Source organism: Paramisgurnus dabryanus, chromosome 15, assembly GCF_030506205.2.
Source record: "Paramisgurnus dabryanus chromosome 15, PD_genome_1.1, whole genome shotgun sequence".
In the NCBI taxonomy this organism is placed as follows: Eukaryota; Metazoa; Chordata; class Actinopteri; order Cypriniformes; family Cobitidae; genus Paramisgurnus; species Paramisgurnus dabryanus.
This window is the reverse complement of record NC_133351.1, coordinates 2,733,981-2,758,074: the sequence shown is the minus strand read 5'-3', so window position 1 is coordinate 2,758,074 and position 24,094 is coordinate 2,733,981. Positions and strand designations below refer to the sequence as shown.

At 39.3% G+C, this 24,094-nt stretch overlaps 1 long non-coding RNA gene across 1 annotated transcript; it reads right to left on the bottom strand.

Moving 5' to 3' along the window:
- Positions 1-5,831: 5,831 nt before the first annotated feature.
- Positions 5,832-9,815, bottom strand: LOC135733587 (uncharacterized). Its single transcript, XR_012335161.1, has 3 exons — positions 8,449-9,815; positions 6,328-8,403; positions 5,832-6,282 (listed from the first exon to the last, which is right to left on the bottom strand). It is a non-coding gene; the product is annotated as an uncharacterized lncRNA (long non-coding RNA).
- Positions 9,816-24,094: the final 14,279 nt, after the last annotated feature.

The window sequence follows — 24,094 nt, the reverse complement described above, 5'->3', positions numbered from 1 at the left end:
TTTTGCGTTTTTTTTTTTTTTCAGATTGTTTCCGTGTAAACGTAGCCTAAGAAAACAAAAATGTTAGCCTAGAAATCTAGACGCACCCTAGCGGCCGCAAAATATATTTGCTGCCAGGGTTTAGTCTAGGCACTCACAATACACTTAACAGCTCCAAAAACCAAAATTTGGTCAGGCCAATCACATCGTGTGTAGCGTCTGTGGGGCGGGCTTAACATGATGACGACAGAGCTGCAACGGTTCCTACTTGAAAACAAAGAATGGCTGCTGCTGCTGGCGAACAGCTTTCTTTTGAAGCGGCTTTGGCCGCGACTCTGGAGGACTTAGAGCAAATAACCCTACTGAAGTCCTTTTTAAGCAAGAAAGATGTGTTTGGAGTTTTGCCGACTGGTTACGGTAACTACGTCACCTTCTTCGTTGCTCTGATTGGTCATAGCGCTATCCTATTGCGTGCAGAGGCATTTTGAGGGACAACTTTATATCCCGCCCCTTGCATTGAGCCGTTTGTGTGAAGAGTTGCCAGACCTTACATCTTGATGTAGGTCTGGATAACCAGGCTACAAAAATGTCAGATTTCTACCCAATAAGACAGGAATAGGAATACCTGTTAGCCAGGTTACAGGCATAAATGCAATTTGGTTCTTGCTATTGGTAGTCCAATGCAGGTGGTTTTGGTGTGGCACATTTTCATTCTAGAGAGCATTTTATTGAACCAAAATCTTGGCAGGCCTCTAAGTAAAAAAAGGCAATGACAATGTTTGTTTCATCTTTAAATAGGTGACTTTTAAGCTAACATAAATTATATAAAAAATGTAAATCTAGTAAATTTAGATGACGATACATTTTAAAATTGCAACTAAGCCTGTGTCTTGTGCTTATGCATGTGCATCCTTTACTTGTTTATGTGTTCTGTGATGTCCACCTTCAGAATCACTGGCACACAATGAGCTGTTTGGCACAGAGCTCTTTTTTAAGGCTGACAAGGACGAGATCGAGAGAGAGAGAGAGAGAGAGACAGAGAGAGAGAGAGAGAGAGAGAGAGAGAGAGACCGGGCGGTGTCTTCTCTTCTTCTTGGCTCACAGACAGGAACCACACAAAGAAATAGCAGCAGAATCCACCTCTAATCTTGCTGCCAATCTCTCTCTCTCTCTCTCTCTCTCTCTCTCTCTCTCTCTCTCTCTCTCTCAATATCTGCTAGATACTCGACACTAATTCGCTCACAGCGATTACTGCTATTATCACACTGTAGCAACACAATAAACACAGACTGATGCTGCTACATCAAGAGACATGTTGACAGTCAGTGAAATAGAGAGAGAGAGCCAAACAGCAGTTTGTTTTGCTATCCACTTTTTCCCTTTTATGTTTTTTTCCTCAGAAGGGAAGGTCAAGGATTTTCTGTTTAATGATTCCAATATGCCTCTTCATCTTCGCTCATTAGAATGCAGAATTTTGCTGGAGGGAATATTAAAACAAACTGTTCATACCTGTAGTTGTTTTAAATGCAGATTTGTTTGTTTTGTCTATGCTGTGTTTTCCAATCGTTTAAATGTCTATTAGTACACGTGAAACAATACAAACAGTCTTTGATGAATGAATCCACTTTGTTTGATAAATTAATCCATGTGTCTGGACTTTGGTGAATGAACAGATTCTCCATGACCAGGTTCTCCTGTACCTTTCTGCTTAATAATGTTTGAAACTTGTATGTGTACAGTAATATTTCTAGCAATGTAAGCTCAATTTCATGCATTGCTGCGTTCCTCAATGTCAGGGTGCAGTTTATAATGCAACACAAACATGCAATGTTGCATTCCCAGAGTTGACATAAGACATTAAAGGGATAGTTCGGCCAAAAATGATATTAAACGTATGATTTACTCACCCCCAAGCCGTCCAAGATGCATATGTCCATCATTTTTCAGACGAACACATTTTCAGTTATTTTAGAAAATGTTTTAGATCTTTCAATTAATCAACTGAAAGACTGAAAGTTACGGGGGCCACTCCTTCAAGTCCCAAAAATGTGTCCCTGTAACTTTACATTTCATTAAAGGAATATTCCATTTTCTTACAAGAAAAATCCAGATAATTTACTCACCACCATGTCATCCAAAATGTTGATGTCTTTCTTTGTTCAGTCGAGAAGAAATTATGTTTTTTGAGGAAAACATTGCAGGATTTTTCTCATTTTAATGGACTTTAATAGAGCCCAACATTTAATACTTAACACTTAACAGTTTTTTTCAACGGAGTTTCAAAGGTCTATAAACGATCCCAAACGAGGCATAAGGGTCTTATCTAGCAAAACGATTGTCATTTTTTACAAGAAAAATAAAAAAATATGTACTTTTAAACCACAACTTTTCGTCTAAAGTCCGGTCCAGCGCGACCTAACGTAAATGCGTAGTGACGTATGGAGGTCACGTGTTACATATATAAAACGCACATTTGCGGACTATTTTAAACAATAAACTGACACAAAGACATTAATTAGTATCAGTTGACATACAACAACGTAGGAACGGTCCTCTTTCAAGACCCTTGTAAACACTGGAGCGGAGTTTCGCGTTCGTCCTCTGTGACCTCTTGACGTCATGACGTATTGCGTGGGGTCAGCTGGGCATCACGACCGGATCTACATGACGAGAAGTTGTGGTTTAAAAGTGGATATTTGTTATTTTTATTGTCAAAAAGGACAATAGTTTTGCTAGATAAGACCCTTATGCGTCGTTTGGGATTGTTTAGAGTCCTTTGAAACTAAAAAAACCTAAAAAAAACGTTAAGTGTTGAGTTAAGTACTGCTGAGTTAAGTGTCTTACTGCTGATTGGCTACAAGTGTGTTTTATTACTCGGCCCGACTCCCTGTTCCAAAGTGTTTTTCAAAAATCATGCACACTGCCTTTAACACATAATAATGTGATTGGATTGATGTTCGTATTTATATGGTACAAGATTTTAATCAAATTTGATCATTTCACATGCACATATTGCACACATATAGTTTTGCGCTGTTTCAAGATACGCATACCCTAAAATAACTGTGCGTCAATGTACGACAAACACACAGAGCTTTATGCCGCACTGATTATTAAGCAGCAGCAAAAAGTATGTGTACCCAAAAAGCCAAGTCCACAGTTTACATTTGTACTGTATTGCTCCACCGTGTGAAGTCGAACACATGGATCAGAGTATGAATCATGGACTGAACAGTGTCTCGTATCACTTTACAGAGGATTAAGGAAGGAAAATTAAGATTTGAGAAAATTTAAGAATGACTAGACCGTCACTTTACATGACTTTCTTTAACAACACAAGCTTGCGTTCTTTTCTTTGCGTCATACGTCATTACGCCATATCTACGTCATTGCACATGTGCAGACCGTCCCAGTTTCACTTATCAATCCGATCAAGTCTTTACATGCGGATTACAAAAGCTATAAACCCTCTTAAACCGATTAGATTTTTAATCAGTTTTATTCTGATTGAGGTGTTTGCATGGAGCATTTTCATTCGGATTGAACATTTAAATCGATTGCAATTGTCCATGTAAACGCAGCTACTGTTATGTTTGTTTTAAATGTCAGTCATCATATATACATGCAATTTGCATCCAGTTTGAACCGCAGAAACCTCAAGAACTTTACTGCAGTTAAAGAGAGATGCCTCGCTTATCTGTTCAGAGGTGAAGTAAATCTCTTGACATTATTCAATAAAGTCAGTAGAAAACATCTCTATTGGCATATGCTAATGGCTTTAACTTAAGGGCCGGTGGGTGATCATCATGCTGGGGGTGAAGCTATTTAAATATCTTAGCTTATTTAATTTGATTATGCTTTTAAGATCTCGGCTTTGTTTAACGCATTGATTTAACCCATCTAAAAGAATTCTGCAGCTTCCCCTAAAATCAGCACATCAAAACATTCAGTGTGGGCTTCACAAAACGCCATGAGAGGATTTTACCAAGGGTAAATCATGGTAAAACAACTACTGTAATGCATGGCATCATACACTAATTGATTCTTCACATGTGATCTAATCCATTTTTCTAATCGTGCAATGTGCTTTTAAATAATTTTTGTATGTAAATTCCTTACATAAAACAGTGACAAGAGAAGTATACTAAACATAATATTGATTAATATATAGTTAAGCGTTAATAATAATATGAAAGCTTTCCTCGCGCCGTCCTGCATCCGCGTGCAGACAGAGCGCGCCATGGAGAGCTCGTGCAAGTTCATTAGATGCTTGGGAAACTGAATGAGGCTCCGGAGAGATCGTCGGGATCTTCTTCACTGTCTTAAGACTCAATCCTAATCACTTTACTATAGCGTGACTGACAGCGGCTCTCTTCAACACGATTGAAAGTATCGATCGCCTCATCGCTCACCGGCGCGCGCTCTCTCTACAGCCGCGCGCCCGGGATGCGCAATCACAGGCCGCGCTTTGGAGAGAGATCTCTTCATCTGCTCTAATCATCCGATCAATAATGAGTGTCGGAACACAGCAGATATCTCACACACTTATACACTTCTTCCTCTGTTTGACCGGCAGAGAGGGAATTTGCTGAGTCAAACTGTTGCGTTTGCGTTTAAATGCTGTTACACAGTTGACATTGAGTTTCACCCTTCAGCGCGCGCTCTTGTGTGCGCCTGTGCGCGTAGAGTGTCACCTTCAGAGATGGCAGAGAGCCACGGTGTGCGCGCGAGGAGAGCTGCCTTACGCCCCAAAAAATGTTGTTTATTATCACCAATGTTAAGATTTTATCACCTCGCATGTTTTACTCTATCCACTCAGCATGTGATCTTGCTGTTTACTGGAGCAGATCTGTAGCCACGTGTGGCAGAGAGTTGAGCATCATTCACAAGTGATATTCAGATTCAGTTCCTGAGATTGAATTCAATTAGTACACGCAAAACTACAGTTGTTTACTCATTGACCTTTTATCCACAAACACTAATTACAAGCAAACAGATCACAGGTCAGGATTGTTAGCTTTAATAGCCATTCAAACCTGTTTGTGTCAACTTGTGTGCATGTTAGGCCAAAATCACCAGGGTATGTAAACTTTTGATCAGGGTCATTTGGGCCAAATGACCCTGATCAAAAGTTTACATACCCTGGTGATTTTAAATCATAATGCAACAGAAACCTACTCAAATGACTCACAGCATGTAAGTTAACTCCTGTTAGCGTTGCATTGTGAGCAAATCTTTCAAACATGGTAAGGAGTGTCACATTTCCAGCTGATGTCAGAGGTATTCAGACCAATCGCCACGTACAGATTAGCTGGCCAATAAGGGACACAGAGCTTTTCAAATCAATGAGTTTTGTACAAATCAGTGCGTTTCAGGAAGACAGGGATATTTGGAGCTACAAAAATTTATGGTATGTGGAAAATAATGTGTTTTTGAACCATAAACCATGCAAACATTATACCAAATACACAAAATAACGTTGTTTGAAAGAGGTGCACTTTAAAAACATCACAGAAAGCTTTTGAGTTTTTTTTTACTGACCATATTTTGTACATTTACATGTATGAATCTGGCAGATGCTTTGATCCAGACGTACAATGCATTCAAGCTATGCATTTTATCAGTATGTTTGTTTCCCTTAGGACTCAACTTATGCCCTTTGTGCTGCTAACACAATGCATTACCAGTATTTTAGTATTATATGTGTTTTGCTGTTGTTTTAAGATGTGTGTACTGAAAGCTTCAAGTGTCACAGGTAGGGGTGGACCCAGATGTAAATAAGGTCACGCCCCTTTCTCCACCTCGAGGAGATTCCCAAAGCCACCCCAATGACCAGACACACAAGGTAAGCATAAAATTAAAATATCCTTTATTAAATTACTTAAAAATATTAAATAGGGAAGGGGAAACGGGGACTTAAAACAATGGCCACTCTAGGCCCTCCTCCACCACCACTGTATCTTCACACAGTCCATTCTCCTCATGTTCCTTCTCGTTTTCCGTTCTCTCCACAGGAGGCCACTAGGACACAAAGACACTGTTACTGAGACTCCGAGTATTTCTCGCCTCCTCTGATGTTTACAGCTCTCTGGGTAGGTATCACGTTCACAGTTTGTTCTTCGATTATTCACTCTCGTTCTGCTCTCTCTCCACAGGTGGCCGCTAGGACACAAAGACACTGTTACTGAGACTTCGAGTATTTCTCACCGGCTCTGCTGTTTACAGCTTTCTGGGTAGGTATCACGTTCACAGTTTGTTCTTCTATTATTCACTCTCGTTCTGCTCTCTCTCCACAGGTGGCCGCTAGAACACAAAGGCACTGTTGCTGAGACTTCGAGTAATTCTCACCGGCTCTGCTGTTTACAGCTTTCTGGGTAGGTATCGTTCTCCTCCGTAGGTCAGCAGAGGGGCGAAGGTCACACACCACCTCACCGGGTCGAGCGCTGCCCTATCTCCAATGCCCATAGGCCGATCGATTCCTAGACGGGGGCGCCCTTTTCGTAGAGACCACGGGGCGGCGGACCCTTTCGCCTCTGACTCTGCGACAAAACAGACACAGGTAAGTTCACACCACGAATGTTTCCAATGGTTTACTCACGGTCACGGACAGCTCTTAGTCTGCGTCCCTTCGTACTCCAAACAGCACACTACAAATAGTAACAGTAGTTTCTGAGGTCGTTGGCCTCCCCGTCCTCTGCCCAGTGGAAGAAAATGGATGATGCGGGGCTTCGTCTACAAGACACACAGCAACCCACAGCAAATACACAGCACCACTCCAACGTGAAAAGATTTATTACACAGTCTCACTCACCACACTATAAGTGCACCACAACAAGGGAAGCGCCCGGTGTCCTCCACTGCGCTTGGGCTACGATAAGGCGATGGGAAATACGACCACAATAAGTCTCGTTGCGGCGGCTGTTTGAATGTGTACTTCTAACGGCTCGCCCACCACACTCTTGTAGGGGTAGGGCCGCCCTCCTTTTCCTGGAGGTTTCCAATGGCTACACAAGTTAATTTTTGCCAGTTACTCCACACAGAAAGGGTATACTCACGGCGGATAGCCTTTATTTACGTTGTACCAGACGGTCAATATCTCTTCCTGCTTTACTCCTTCAGTATTGGTTAGAACAAAGTTCCTTCTTACCCATAGGGCTTTCCTGTTCACTCCAGCAGGTCCACAATAAAGACTGAAACGAGAGAGAGAGAGAGAAATACAGATAGCCACCACGTCCAAAAATGAGCACAGCTCCGTTTCCCAGCACACACTAAGCGCAGGCTTGACAGCACAATGCTCTCTCTTCGGGGTGCTCCTTTTCTCCACTCACGTATCGCCTTTCTTTCACCCCAGGCAGCTCCTGTCTTCTTTCCGCGCGCTTCAAGCGCAGCCCGGATCAACAGAGCCTGCGGGCTCTTCAAAAGGTACGTAGTTACCTCTCCTGCCCTAAGCAGAGGAGCTCTCCCCGTGTCAATCCCCCTCTCGTGCCCGAACTCCCGAACTGTGATCTAACTGTGCTTTATATACTCCTCTCTGTACTTCAGTCATCCAATTGCCCAGCGATCTCTTCAACTAGGCACAGCTGTGCCCAATCGGCTGATTACAGCCTCCGCGAATCTGCCGGATGTCCGGTGTTTCCGTTCTTCGGTCTGGGCGGAAACATCCGGGCGGAACCAAAGTTTCCCGACTTTTGGTTCCGCCCAAGAGATCGTCACCTTGTGACATCCTCCCCCGCCAATCCGTTCTCGTCCCGAGAACGCGTTGTTTAGGGACTGATAGGGTGTTGATGGGAGCTTTTCTTTAAAAAACGTGGTAGGCCATTGGGGGACCTTGGTCTCAACCCGAGGTGGACTGCCGACTACGCCAAATCTGTCACAGGTAGGGGTGGACCCAGATGTAAATAAGGTCACGCCCCTTTCTCCACCTCGAGGAGATTCCCAAAGCCACCCCAATGACCAGACACACAAGGTAAGCATAAAATTAAAATATCCTTTATTAAATTACTTAAAAATATTAAATAGGGAAGGGGAAACGGGGACTTAAAACAATGGCCACTCTAGGCCCTCCTCCACCACCACTGTATCTTCACACAGTCCATTCTCCTCATGTTCCTTCTCGTTTTCCGTTCTCTCCACAGGAGGCCACTAGGACACAAAGACACTGTTACTGAGACTCCGAGTATTTCTCGCCTCCTCTGATGTTTACAGCTCTCTGGGTAGGTATCACGTTCACAGTTTGTTCTTCGATTATTCACTCTCGTTCTGCTCTCTCTCCACAGGTGGCCGCTAGGACACAAAGACACTGTTACTGAGACTTCGAGTATTTCTCACCGGCTCTGCTGTTTACAGCTTTCTGGGTAGGTATCACGTTCACAGTTTGTTCTTCTATTATTCACTCTCGTTCTGCTCTCTCTCCACAGGTGGCCGCTAGAACACAAAGGCACTGTTGCTGAGACTTCGAGTAATTCTCACCGGCTCTGCTGTTTACAGCTTTCTGGGTAGGTATCGTTCTCCTCCGTAGGTCAGCAGAGGGGCGAAGGTCACACACCACCTCACCGGGTCGAGCGCTGCCCTATCTCCAATGCCCATAGGCCGATCGATTCCTAGACGGGGGCGCCCTTTTCGTAGAGACCACGGGGCGGCGGACCCTTTCGCCTCTGACTCTGCGACAAAACAGACACAGGTAAGTTCACACCACGAATGTTTCCAATGGTTTACTCACGGTCACGGACAGCTCTTAGTCTGCGTCCCTTCGTACTCCAAACAGCACACTACAAATAGTAACAGTAGTTTCTGAGGTCGTTGGCCTCCCCGTCCTCTGCCCAGTGGAAGAAAATGGATGATGCGGGGCTTCGTCTACAAGACACACAGCAACCCACAGCAAATACACAGCACCACTCCAACGTGAAAAGATTTATTACACAGTCTCACTCACCACACTATAAGTGCACCACAACAAGGGAAGCGCCCGGTGTCCTCCACTGCGCTTGGGCTACGATAAGGCGATGGGAAATACGACCACAATAAGTCTCGTTGCGGCGGCTGTTTGAATGTGTACTTCTAACGGCTCGCCCACCACACTCTTGTAGGGGTAGGGCCGCCCTCCTTTTCCTGGAGGTTTCCAATGGCTACACAAGTTAATTTTTGCCAGTTACTCCACACAGAAAGGGTATACTCACGGCGGATAGCCTTTATTTACGTTGTACCAGACGGTCAATATCTCTTCCTGCTTTACTCCTTCAGTATTGGTTAGAACAAAGTTCCTTCTTACCCATAGGGCTTTCCTGTTCACTCCAGCAGGTCCACAATAAAGACTGAAACGAGAGAGAGAGAGAGAAATACAGATAGCCACCACGTCCAAAAATGAGCACAGCTCCGTTTCCCAGCACACACTAAGCGCAGGCTTGACAGCACAATGCTCTCTCTTCGGGGTGCTCCTTTTCTCCACTCACGTATCGCCTTTCTTTCACCCCAGGCAGCTCCTGTCTTCTTTCCGCGCGCTTCAAGCGCAGCCCGGATCAACAGAGCCTGCGGGCTCTTCAAAAGGTACGTAGTTACCTCTCCTGCCCTAAGCAGAGGAGCTCTCCCCGTGTCAATCCCCCTCTCGTGCCCGAACTCCCGAACTGTGATCTAACTGTGCTTTATATACTCCTCTCTGTACTTCAGTCATCCAATTGCCCAGCGATCTCTTCAACTAGGCACAGCTGTGCCCAATCGGCTGATTACAGCCTCCGCGAATCTGCCGGATGTCCGGTGTTTCCGTTCTTCGGTCTGGGCGGAAACATCCGGGCGGAACCAAAGTTTCCCGACTTTTGGTTCCGCCCAAGAGATCGTCACCTTGTGACACAAGCACCAGAGAAATTTCTTGTTTTCAAGCCTACTCGGCAATAAAGCTCTTTCTGATGACAATTTAAACTCAGCTAATAATATTTAATAATACTGCATTTTTGCTTGTGGATATTTAGTTGGCTATCCACCTTTATCCACTATCCAACATGCAAAATTATCCATTGTGATTTGCAAGTTTGCGTAAGCAGGATGCTTACAGCTTTTAATGCTTATAATGACCAGGACATCTCTGATACGGAGGTTGTAATCTGCTTCATTCCACCGTAAAATCCATAATGTCAACATGCAATGACAACGTAAGTTCATGCCGCGGTGGCAGCAGAGCATGAGTATTTAACAAAGACCATAAGAAGTTCCTTTAAAAGTGTTTATTTTACTGTAGAAACTACATGATTTTGTTCCAGGCAAACATCATTCTGGGCATCAGAAGGTCACTGAATGAACTGTAGCTGATCTTTGGGCATCTGAGCTGGACACTGCTATCACAAACAGCTGATCTGGATTGGGAATGAAACATCAAACAGTCTGGAAATAACTTGACTCAGACTGTGACTAAAGTGTCTTTGTGTTTCTTTGCGTGTGTGCTGTGTACATGAGTGAAAATCAGAGTATTTGATTACTGTCTGTGTGTGTTAGTGTGGATCTGAGGAAAGGAGCCCGTAGCAAGCTGTTTCGTTGCTGCTTTAGCTCTGTGCTTGCCTGAAGGCAAAACGTCTGAGAGGAATGAAATAAAGTAAACTCCCTGGAGGCAAACAGAGAGAGAGAGAAAGAGAGAGAGACCAAGAACAACAGTGAGAGAGAGAAAGAGCAAGAGATGGACACTGAGAGTGAGCAAAAATCTGCTTTTGATGGATAAAGAAATGTTTATATTTTCACTAGTTTATATTGTTGACTGATTTTGTTGATATTGATTTTTTTTCACTAATGGCAAAAATATTTAGGCTTATAATATTTTTTATTCACTAATGTAAATGTTTACAGTGTTTTAACGGAAATATTAGCACAACACATGTGTGCAATTTAGTCTAAGTATGCTATTTTATACTCTCATTATACAGAAATGTAGAAATTATAATGGAAATTATAATTTGCCGACAGCAAATGTAGTTTATTTTATTGGGATTTTTTCATAGTGGCTAAATTATCATTGCAATAAAACTTTGTTTCTAGAGTGAAGTTTCCTGCACTGCAAAAATGACTTTCTTATTTAATAAGTTTTTCTTGTTTTTTTTTTTGTACAAATATTTAAAAATTTGCGTGCTGCTTCAAAGAGGTTTATGATAAAAGAGACGCTTGCATTTGTCACAATATCATGTGTAATCAGAGTTTAGTGTTAAGTGAGTGTCTTGGGATTATTTTGTGTACTTTTTAAAAACCCTTTGGACGCATGTGCAGTAGGCACGTATTTTCAAATATCAAATTTAAGTGATTTTGTACATAAAACAAGCAAAAAAAAAAAAAGAAAATCTGCCAATGGGGTTAGCAAATACACTAAATTCAAGAAAAATTTGCTTACCCCATTGCCAGATTTTTTTTATTATTTTTTTTGCTTGTTTTATGCACAAAATCACTTAAATTTGATATTTGTGATCTAAAAACTAGACTTATTTTCTTGGGCCGTTTGCTAATCAAGAAAAAGCATCTTTATTTAAGTTTTTTTTATATATTTTTACTGAAAACAAGACAAAAATAGTAAGAATTTTTTTTCTTGAAATTTTTTTTTGCATTGTAGGTTTACATGATGCCCTGAACACATATTTTGACATGATGACAAGCCACACACATGATGACACAAGAAAATAAGTCTAGTTTTTAAACAAAAAATATAAAATTTAATTTAATTTGTGCATAAAACAAGCAGAAAAAATTGCACACGGTTAAGCAATTTTTTCTTGATTTTTTCTAGTGAAAAAAGTTAACTATTTTTTAAATTTCTTACCCCATTGGCAGATTTTTTTGCTTGTTTTAAGTCTAAAAACTAGACTTATTTTCTTAGGTAATTTTGATCATCAAGAAAATGCATCTTGATTTAAAACTGTACAGATATTTGTACTTAAACCAAGACAAAAATACTATGTAAGAAATTATTTGCAGTGTGGGGTGGTACACTTTTGTACCTACATGTTGCATATTGTTACCCTTTAAGCTACACATTAATCAACAAAGATGACAATATAACACAAAAAATATATAAACATCCATGTAAGACACTTATGCAATCGTTATTTGTTTTGCATTTTAAGTGTTTTGTATGTAAACGTTACCATCGGGACTCGAGTTATCGCTTTTTTAATACATGAACGATGATCCAACACACATATTTTATTTCTCATCACTGTTGCACTTTAAACACTTTATTCGGTGCCTACAACTTTATAAACTTCTCCCGAACTGGTACCGGTGTGTGCTGGATCCTTAGCATGGCGAGTTCAGCATTGTAACCAGATCATTTTCTTCATTCCTAAGTAAAAACATAGCAGGCATCTTCTGTTGAACAGTAAATTACTGATGATTTCAAGTTTTAAAAAGTTTTAAATCTGCAGTTTTATCTGCAGACAGATGAACGTGCATCTTGCCAAAGACTCAGATAAACTCAGCCTTTGTCCTTTACCACTTCCCTAGCCCCAAGAAACATGCTCTGGCCAGAAAAGCCGGGCCTTAAAACCCCAACGAAGCACCAGTGAAGCACGATCATGCCTCGGATGTGACAATGCAAACGCGACAGGCCGTGAAAGGCACTGGCACGCCCGCTTAAGGCCCAATAGTGCAAACACTTAAACACCTTAGAGGTACATACTGTACTGGTTCCTCAAAGGTACATATCTGTACCAGACTGGTACATATTAGGACCTTTTTAAAAGGTACCTTCCCAGTGACAACTTTTGTACCTTTTTCTGAGAGTGCATTGGCTGATTTTTAGCTAAGAGTTTTAAGCACAAATTCACATAAAGTTAAAATTTCTGTCTAAACATTAAACTTGTTTTCTTAGATCAATTTTGCTCGTCAAGAAAATGCATCTTGATTTAAGAATTTTAAGACAAAAATACTAAGTAAAGCCCGGAATACACTGCACAATTTTTGCCCTCCTATAAGATCATTACCTTATCACACTGTGCGACATTGCTCGTTTAAACTTGGGTACGAGAGGCATGTAGACTGTACGATGATGACACGGAAGCTTCGGCGGCAGCGTCACACATTGCGCAACGTCACCAGCATGCGCTCGCGGTAAACAAATACCAGCGCGCAGGTCGTAGCAGCAAACAAACTGTGCGTTGATCATGCTGAATTTCTGACACTGTCAGAAAACTATCGTAGGCTATCTTTGGACGCAAGACCGGGAAAACGGCCGTCTTTGAACCTCTCTCAATGTACGACATAGGACCACCGATGAAGAGCCACGATCACAGAAATCGCGACGATTGTTTCAAGATGGCAATCTTTCGTCTGGGACAGCCAATTATCGTGCAGTGTATCCCGGGCTTTAGAAAGTATTTTCTCTCTCTCTCTCTCTCTCTCTCTCTCTCTCTCTCTCTCTCTCTCTCTCTCTCTCTCTCTGTGTTACAGTACATTACAGTGAGTTCACTGTTAACTGCATTCCAGTTTTCTGACCCAAAGCCTGCAGCAAGCCATCAGCTAATTGGTGCAGGTCTGAGATCAGGTCACCAAATAATTAACTAATAAATTGGTTGTGGCTTTTGCTGCCTACCTATATATAAAACCCCAGGGTGAGATGATCACGTCAAAAGACGAGAGAAATCTGTTAATATGTGTACTAAATTTTTGTGATCAGTCAGGAAAGTTTGAGAAAGAAGCACAAAACAACCCCAAAATCTCTGCTTTCAAAGACACAACAAATCTAACACAATTCTGCTCATCTATCAGTCAGAAGATGATTTATGATGTGTTTAGTATGCGCTGTATACTGTGTCAGTATACACTCATATACTATTCTAACCTATTGTTTGTGCTTCTACTTCAGTTTTGTGTTGAAACATCTTAACATCTGTCAGTCTGATGAAATGATAAGTTTGTATTGAGATGCTACAGACTGGAGCTGTGATTACGTTGTGGTTCATTGGTCGCACTGGAGTTGTGTGCGATACACAGCCCCACATTTGCATTCAAAATAGCGGATTTGCCAAAAAATGAATATTCATGTGCTTTTTATCACATCTCTCCAGAAGATGTATTTACTTGAAAGAAAATGGACATCAATTTGCAAAATCAGATTCCATTTTCCAACTCTCGTGGTCGAGTTGCACATTTGAAGATGCGTTTTTAACGTTGAGTGAGTGTTGTTCTTTAACCTTCTTTCGTGTGCCAAAGTTGCTTCATTTGCTAAGGGTCTTTTAGAGAGTCAGTGTACTACAGACACAATCGCTTTTGTAATGTTGAAGTGCAGACACTCCAGTAAAGCTCACAGGAATCTCACTTCTCACCGGCTCCATTTTACAGTTTGACAGTCGTTTTGTAAAATATTGACCCTTATTATTTTGTTCAGAAAATAAAAATATCTATTTTAACAGAATATTTAGGGACAAATTTACTAAGAGCTTCCACCATGCAGTGCCTCTTTTGCCATACTACTGTCAAAAATTACTAAAGACACACAGTAAAAATACTAGCAATGAAAAAGCGTGGATTCAGATGTTTTCGGGATTGACCTTATTGCATATGCATTTGTAAAAGTTTCCCTTTCAGATGCAAAATGTATGCAATTATTTTAATTAATCATGCAACACGATTTACTAAGGTATGTGCTCGTCAGTTTACTGATATTTGCGCCATCAATTAACGACTGAAAAGCAAACCCTTAATCTTAATCTGTGCTGCTCTTGACCAGTTGCGTTGATCATTATGGAAATAATATTTCTTTTGCATGTGTTTTTTAACCTGCACCTTGTCTGTAAATCACCAGCAGAAATCGGCCCTTTTATCAAAATTGCTCTCTCACTAATTTGCCCTGTTTAGTAAATCCGGCCCTTAGTCTAAACAAAAGTTATAGGGGTGGTTTCCCGGACAGGGATTATCTTAAACCAGGACTAAGCCTTAGTTTAATTAGGAAATATAACTTTTATTTTAACAAACATTCCTTTCTAAAAACATTACTTGTGTGCAAAACAGAGGGCACTTATGTATTTTAAGATAATGCAAGTTGTTTTCAATTTGGACAGCTCTTACATTTTTTTAGTCTAGGACTATCAGAAGACAGAAATAATGTTATTTGGTCCTACACTGCAAAAAATGATTTTCAAGAATAAAATGTCTTAGTATTTGTGTCTTGTTTTCTGTAAAAATATCTAAGAATTCTTAAATTAAGATGCTTTTTCTTGATGAGCAATATTACCTAAGAAAATAAGTCTAGTTTTTAGACCAAAAATATATAATGTAAGGGATTTTGTGCATAAAACAAGCAAAAAAAAATAAATAAACTTCTGCCAATGGGGTAAACAAATTTGTTTATTTTTCTAAAAATAAAATGAGTGTCAATAGTAAAACATCTCCAGTGTCTCAACATAAAATAGTTGAAAACAACTTTCATGTATATTTGATTTAAAATATGCACTGCAAAAAAATGATTTTAAAGAAAAAGTTGTCTTGTTTTCAGTAAAATATCTAAAAATTCTAAAATTAAGATGCTTTGAGCAAAACAACCCAAGAAAATAAGTCTAGTTTTTAGACCAAAAATATCAATTTTAAGTGATTTTGTGCATAAAACAAGCAAAACAATCTGCCAATGGGGTAAGACATTTTTTTTATATCAATTAAATGATCATGCACATGTAAACATGAGTCTTTCAGTTCATCATAACTGTCAGTGAACAGGTGTTTGTTTCCAGTCACACATATCTGTTTCATTTACCTACTGTCGAGAGAGAGAGAGAGAGAGAGAGAGAGAGAGAGAGAGAGAGAGAGAGAGAGAGAGAGAGAGAGAGAGAGAGAGAGAGAGAGAGAGAGAGAGTTAAAGGAGCGTCTGCGATCTGAATGTGTGTGAATTGAGTTTGGTTTTGCTTGAGAGCATCTGAGTTAAGGTGCTTTCATACTGTGCATGACAAACAATGAGCAGGGGAACCAATTAGTCTGTTGAGTTGAGGAAAAACCTCACGTACTGAAAGCCCCAGTAGATATGTTATGATTCATATCCAAGAAGCATTTAGCTGACTATTTCTTTGTTTGCCAATGGCTTAATTATGGAAGCACTGTAGCGTTGTGTCTCCCCAGAGGGTGACTTGTTGGAGAAGAGCCAAGTGCATTTTTATTGCATCGAGTGTTATGTTTAGAAGTACAGCTGTGTGTGTGTGTGTGTGTTTTATAGATGCTTATTAGGAAACAGCTCGTTGCTGAGAGATTTGGCCAGTTATCATCTGCGTAGTCTCGCGTAACCACACTTTTGACTAGCAGCATGAAATCCGGTCCGGTTTGCAGTAGGGGTGGGTGGGCTTTATGACTAAAACTTCATATCATGAGTAATGTTATTTTACTGTAACCGTATACACCACAACACAGATATTTTTGCCGGAAATTCAATAAAAAATGTATGTTTATTTTCAGCAAAGATAAAGTAAAACTCCCTTATTTAGTCTTTATGGAAAAGCAAACAGCAGTGTCGGTCCGTGCGCGGCTGAACAAAGAAACTTTAAAAAATGATGAGCTTGTAATCAGAATGTGTCTTCATCCAAAACTACCGATTGTTATTTCACAGATATAACTTGTTTAAATACTTAAACAACACTATGAATATCTTTCAACGATGTTAATGATGAGAACATGGACAAATCTACTGATTCATTTATGCACACTCTAAAAAGAGAGAGAAATCCAACTATATTTGAGCCAACAATGGGATAAAACAACTCAGCATGTTAGGTTCAAACAACCCAGATAGCATACAGTAGATTTAAAATGTGTTGGGTTTTTTTTTGGGTTAAATGAACCCTGGATTTTTGAGAGTGCAAAAGCACAAAGCACCAATCTTGTAAAGTTTTTTTTATTGCTCAGCGAACCTTAAATCCTGGACATTGAAGAAAGTCAGTAAATCAGATTGGACACAGTGATTTCAGATAGCTCCTAAAGTTTACTTAATTTACTTCATGCATATTTGTGATCTTATTCGCTCCATTGCACATTTTGATCTTTATCATTTGTCACATTTTAATCAAAATGTAACATGTCCATCTTCTAAACGAGCATTTATTTTTGGTAATAGCACAAATTGTTCTTTTGTTTTTTTTATCCTTTGTCACCTGGTTGATGATGATCACATCAGTCTGGTGTCACTTTATTAAACTCTTGTATCCATCATTCAAACAATGACAGCACAAAGTAGAACCACAGAAGTGTTAAATGCTATTTTATAAGGTTGGTCTGATTCCGGCTACAGGGATTCCCAAACTTTTTATTTGCCGACCCACTTAAATAAGTCAAATCTATCCCGGGACCCGCCAACATATTTTTAGATGCAAATTGAGAATTTTTTCCCTCTCTAATAATTGAGTAGTTTTTGTCATTTTATTGATGAAATGTAATTTAAGTGTTATTGCATTGATAAAATACCTTATATTATATCATATCAAAATCATTGTCATTGCTTGTCATTAGTTGGACCCACCTTATCCTACTGTGCGACCCACAAGTGACCCAGAGTTTTAAAACCCCTGCATACAAGTATCAGAAATGCTGCTGATGCAAAAAATTTGGCATCGTATCGGCAAGTACTTGAACCTATGTACCCATCCGATACCATTTTTTTTTTTAAACAAGACTGCAAATCGAAACTTATTACTTCTCATATACCATGCTGCAATTTTGATGGTGGCACAAGTATTAGCAACTTTAAGATGAGTAGCTTAATATTGAAGACGCGTCGCCCCGAAAAACATGATGGCAGAAAAGGATGAGCTCTGCTTTATTAGTCTCTTAGGCCGCATTTACACGGGCTGTTTAAAGTGACTCAATTCCGATTTTTCCCTGCAAGTGGCACAGATCGGATATGACCCATGATTGTGTAAGTGGGCAAAAGTGCATAAAATTCGATATTCTCAGATCGGTTTCAGGCCTCACTCATATGTGGAAATAAATCGGATATGAAACGGATGCATGCATTCGTGTACGCAATGTGTCGTGCGTCAATTAAAATGCAACGCTGGCAAATGACGTCAACTCAGGTGGACACCACCCGCAATCACATGACTCTTCTTAGCAGCACAATAGAGGACGATGACTCCGCTTAGTGCAGTCATGTTGAAGTTTTAGGTCTTTTTACAGGAATAAAGCTCTATGTTTTAAAACTAAAATATAAAATACCGTCTTGTGTTATTTGTGGCTGCATTTGAAGTTCTTTTTTTACTTAAAGGATTAGTCAATTTTCTTAAAAAAAAATCCAGATAATTTACTCACCACCATGTCATTCAAAATGTTGATTTCTTTCTTTGTTCAGTTGAGAAGAAATTATGTTTTAACATTCCAGGATTTTTTTTTTTCATTTTAATTGATTTTAATGGACCCCAACATTTTGGATTTGCAATTTCAAAGGACTCTAAACGATCTCAAACGAGGCATAAGGGTCTTATCTAGCGAAACGATTGTCAATTTGGCAAGAAAAATAAAAATATGCACTTTTAAACCACAACTCCTCGTCTTCCTCCGGTCCTGTGGTGCGCCAGCGCAACCTCACGTAATACATCATCACGTCAAGAGGTCACGGATGACGTATGGTAAACTACGCCCCAGTGTTTACAAGTGTGGAGAAAGAGGACCGTTCCGACGTTGTTGTATGTGGAATGATACTAATTAATGTCTTTGTGTCAGTTTATTGTTTAAAATGGTCCGCAAAGTGCATTTCATATGTAACACGTGACCTTTCCACGTCATTACGCAATTACGTAAGGTCACGTTGGCTCTTCAGACAGCCGGAGGAAGACGAGAAGTTGTGGTTTAAAAGTGCATATTTTTATTTTTCTTGCCAAAAATGACAATCGTTTCGCTAGATAAGACCCTTATGCCTGGTTTGGGATCGTTTAGAGTCCTCTGAAACGGCAATTTTAAACTGCATTAAAACTGTTAAGTGTTGGGGTCCATTAAAGTCCATTAAAATGAGAAAAATCCTGCAATGTTTTCCTCAAAAAACATCATTTCTTCTCGACTGAACAAAGAAAGACATCAACATTTTGGATGACATGGTGGTGAGTAAATTATCTGGATTTTATTTTTAAGAAAGTGGACTAATAAAGAAAAATAAATAATATTTCAGATAATAAAAATACTCTAGTTTACTGTATGTATTTGTTCATGTTTTATTAAGGGATAAGCACACCATAAAATAATTCTATCAACTCATACAGGGCTAGTAGTATTACAGCTGTTTATACAGATACACACCTAGGTATCGGATTAGTACTCGGTATCCCAGGTATCGGGAATAAAAAAAAGGGTATCGGAACATCTCTACTATTTTATTTTATTTGTCCTTTGCATACCTTTTTTCTGCACCTTATGCTTCTGAATACAAATATCCTCCTTTATTTTGCGCTCTTCATCTCAGTCGAACATGCTTTCCTCTTCTGTCTGTCTGTATATGTGTTGGGTTTAATAGCAGTTAGCCAGCTTCCCCCTCAGGCGAGACGCAGATATTTCAGAGCAGGCACAGGTTGGATTGTTTCACACACACACACACACACACACACACACACACACACACACACACACACACACACACACACACACACACACACACACACACACACACACACACACACACACAGACTCTCATTGTCACGTTCGCTCAACACTGAATGCCCTCTGGCTCTACCCAACACACAATATGATCATTGAATATCACAATGCTTCTAACAGAGCTGATTTTAACTGTTGGCAGTTGCCTATTTTCAAAGAAGAAAAGCAGAATTTGTTGATTTTTTTTGTGTGCTTTTTAAGTCGGCTTACCAAGAGACAGTAAAGGTGAAGTGTTGCGCACATTTTGGTTCCAATTTTTTTTTATTCTGCGTAAAATACTTCACTTCTGTGATCGTTTAGATATTTTTTGGCAAAGTGTGTTTCACTTTGAACCTTTAGTAGGTTTTCAGACGGTCAGTGAAAGGACTGTGGGTGTTTCGTCCGATGTCTGCGTCCCTGCTGTTTCCTGTTTTTTACAAAACACTAAGTGCGCGAGTGTGTGTCTGCGTGCACGTCGAGCACTTATTCCCTGTGTGAGATGACTGGAGTCTCATAGATTACCCTCGGCTTATAGAGAGAGAAATGGAGAAATGTTGAAAGTGATAGACAGAGGCAGGTGCTCGGGGATGCACGCGGCTCCATGCTCACGCACGTCTGCTCCAGTGGCTCGGAGGGGGCGATGTCTACCGATAATGGAAGCGGCAGCGGTTGTGGCCGTATCGATTGCTCAGGCCACAAGTTTATTGTTGTAAGGAGTGACTAACAACAACCCGCTGGGTTGCGGCTCCGTCCGGCTCGACCGCCGCAACCGCTCGGGCCAGCATGGCCGTGCGTTTAATTGTTTGCTATGTCGGTCGGGCCGTAGTAGGAAGTCCGCGGGGAGATGGGCCGATTCAGCCTCCTGACCTCTTTCTCTCCACAGCGTGATGCACTGATTGAGAGGAGAACCTATCAATGCTGCTACGGCCCCTCTGCGCTCCAATTAACAGACACAACTCGGGTTCGGTCCTTACGGAGGTACCGGTGGTGCTGGAACACGGCGGAATAAAGAATCACTCTTTCTGTCGACAAAGAGCAGAAAGATCTTTGTTTGAAGTGTTTGTTTTCAATTAGGATGTGAAATTTCGATATAGGTGTAAGGATCTGTTCGAGTGGTTGAAGTTGTTTGTATCTATCGTAATAAAATTTGAATACTTTGAGAGAAATGTAATTGTTGTCCAAAATGCTTGTTTCCCCGCTAGCGTTTTTAAGTTGCCTGCCAGAATTTTTTTGTGCTTTCCACAAAAGTTTCACAAAATGCCTTCCAGAAAGTTTTCTTATATAAACATACAATATATTTATGCATTTTGCAATTTGCATATATTTTATTTTATATATGCGTTTTACATATCAAAATTTCAAACAAACAAACAAACAAAATTGGAAAAAAACTTTTCATGCTGTATAATTTTTTTTTTAAAATACCAAATTTTGAGCAAAAAGGTGAAATAACACATTTTTTGTAAATATTTTATGTTAGAAATCAGATTTCGAACAACAATCAAAACATTTACAGTGTTTTCTATGTTTTTCAATTAGTTGATGCTTGGGTAAGTTGCGTAAGAGCCCCACCTAGTGGATAATAGCGGAAATATAGATTACCGTAAAAACTCGTCAGGGAAGCATCATTGGCAGGGAAAGAGTTAATAAAAGCTACATAGCAGTGCCAGCCTGATGTCACGAGAATTTGTAAGTATTTTAGAAGTTGGCTAATTCGTATGAATTCATACAAAGTGGGTCTAACAAAATTTAGAGCTGTCAAAAGATTAATCCCGATTAATCGCATACAAAATAGAAGTTGTTTTGCATAATATATATGTGTGCACTGTGTGTAATTATGTATCCATGTATGTATTTAAGAAATATTTACATGTGTGTGTGTGTGTGTATATATATACACACACACACATACATGATATATAAAATATTTACAATTCTAAATAAATTGATTTAAGTGATTTTGTGCATGAAACAAGCAAAAAAATTGCCAATGTGGTAAACACTAAATTCAAGAAAAAAATCCAGAAAAAAATTGCTTACCCCATTGGCAGATTTTTTTTGCTTGTTTTATGTACAAAACCATTTAAATTTGATATTTTTTGTCTAAAAACTAGACTTTAAATTTGGGTCGTTTTGCTCATCAAGAAAAAGCATCTTAATTTCTGAATTTTTAGATTATTTTACTGAAAACAAGACTTGCAAAACATAGTTTTTTGCAGTATATATATATATATATATATATATATATATATATATATACACACACACATATATTATGCAAATATATATATATATATTTATTTAGATTTTTATATATTTTATGTATCATGTATATGTATTTATATATACATAATAATTACACCCAATACACACGTAATAATATATTACGCCAACAAAAACATTTATTTTGTATGCGATTGATCGCGATTAATCTTTTGACATCCCTAACAAAAACACGATTATCATTAAAAAACCCAATAACGAAACCCCTAACCCCAATGTCGCAGGGACAAAAGCTTGTGATCATATTAATTAATTTGAATTAGCCACCGTGTAAAATACGTATGTATTGCCATGAGATAGCGTAACCTTTTTATACATTTGGGTGGGGATTTTTTTACCTTTAAGCACAATAATATAAAAAAAAAAAGTTGTTGTAATCTTTCATACAGAGTAATTTTATTTTCATTTTGATCTTTAGGGCCAGATTTACTGTGCCTCTCGTCATTATAAATCTACTGTCACGATTTACTAAAGACATGCAGTGAAAAATAACCTGTAGATGTTAAATGACAAATCTTTAGTTTTTATCGTGTTATCATGTAGCACGTCATGCATATAATGTAAATGTTCAAAAGCAGTTCATATATCACAATATTACACCTCACAAGCGCCATTAGCTGCAGTACTGCCCAAGAAAAATCACAATAGAGATCGACAGTCACACCAGATTGTTTTGGACTCAGTGAGGAGTTAATTTCAGGTGACATTTTACCAGGGACGTGATGCTCAACCAAACATGTCCATTCAGTGCAATTCCTGCTCCGGTGCTCAACCGTACAACTAAATGTAGATATCCAACCATCTTCAAATGAACAAACACAATTTGGCAAATAGTACAAAATGAAATTGAGCGTCGTGCGCTTTCCAATTCACGCGCTGGGCTCCCCGGAGGTTCGTCCCCAGGGCCCGCTGAATGGCCGGAGAGTCTGCCTCAATCCTCACAAACATTATCTGTGAGCGAGTGAACTCTATTTGGGAATTGGTAAAGCACACGGTGAGAGAAATAGACTCGGAATAGAACAGGCCGGCAAATTCCATTTCACATCTGAAGTGGCAGAGCTGCAGAGAGATCATTTGGTTTGGAGTGAGTAAACACAGAAGACTCCATCGCTCACAATGACTTATATGTGTGTGCGTGCGTGTGTGAGAGAGAGAGAAAAAGCTATGGACTATACAACATCAGAAAGTACTATAGCAGTGTATAGAAACGTTAGCAGGCATTAGTTTTTTTTTAGCTCACATCTTTAACCTACTAACCACCACCTCTCATTGGCATAAAGAATATATTTGACCATGTTTGCATGAGTAGATATTTCTTTAAGGCTTTGTTGTGAATAATAAATGTATGCAAGCCTAATATACAGACTCCATTCTTTGTATTGTAATGTCAGTATTAACTGCACTGCAAAAAATGACTTTCTTACTTATAATTTTTGTCTTGTTTTTAGTTTAAATATCTAAAAATTCTTAAATAAAGATGCATTTTCTTGATGAGTAAAATTACTTAAAAAGCACATATTAAATTTGTGAAAAACAACGTTATTTTGTGTATTTCCTGTAATAGATTTTGTTTGCATGGTTTGTGGTCCACAGAACACATTATTTCCCACATACCGTACATTATTGTTGCTCTATAAATCTTATGAAACGCGTTGTTTTTGTACAAAGCTTATGTTCTGAAAAGCACTGTATGTCCAGCTTACTAGTACTTTGTGATTGGCCTGAATACCTCTGACGTGACGCTCCTTACCATGTTTGAAATATTCGCTCACAATGCAATGCTAACAGGAGTTAACTCTTTCCCCGCCATTGGCGAGTTGTCTCGTCAATTAAGAGAAAACATTTGCATAAATAAACTTGTTCCTGATGAGTTTTTTTGGTTATATGTAATACTGTGATTATCCACTAGATGACGCACTTACCCAATTTATAATTTTTTTTATATTTAATCATTTTACACTCCGTGTAGGTTTTGATAATCATTCTGACATTCCGTTTTGTTTGTTTGTTTAAAAGCAGAGGGTCTGTTCTTTCATTTGATATATTTGTATGTTTATATATTTTTAAGAAGAAAATGTTCCTGGAAGGCATTTTATGAAAAGTTTGTGAAAAGTTTGTGAATAGCTCTCTTGGCTCTTCAGATCTATAATGCAAAATATCTCATAAGCAGACTGCTTTACTTGTTGTTGGTTTGACATTGAAAAAAGAGTTTTCTATCAGCTGACTGTAAACACTTTAGTCAATATATCGAGCAGGAGTACATGTGTAATAT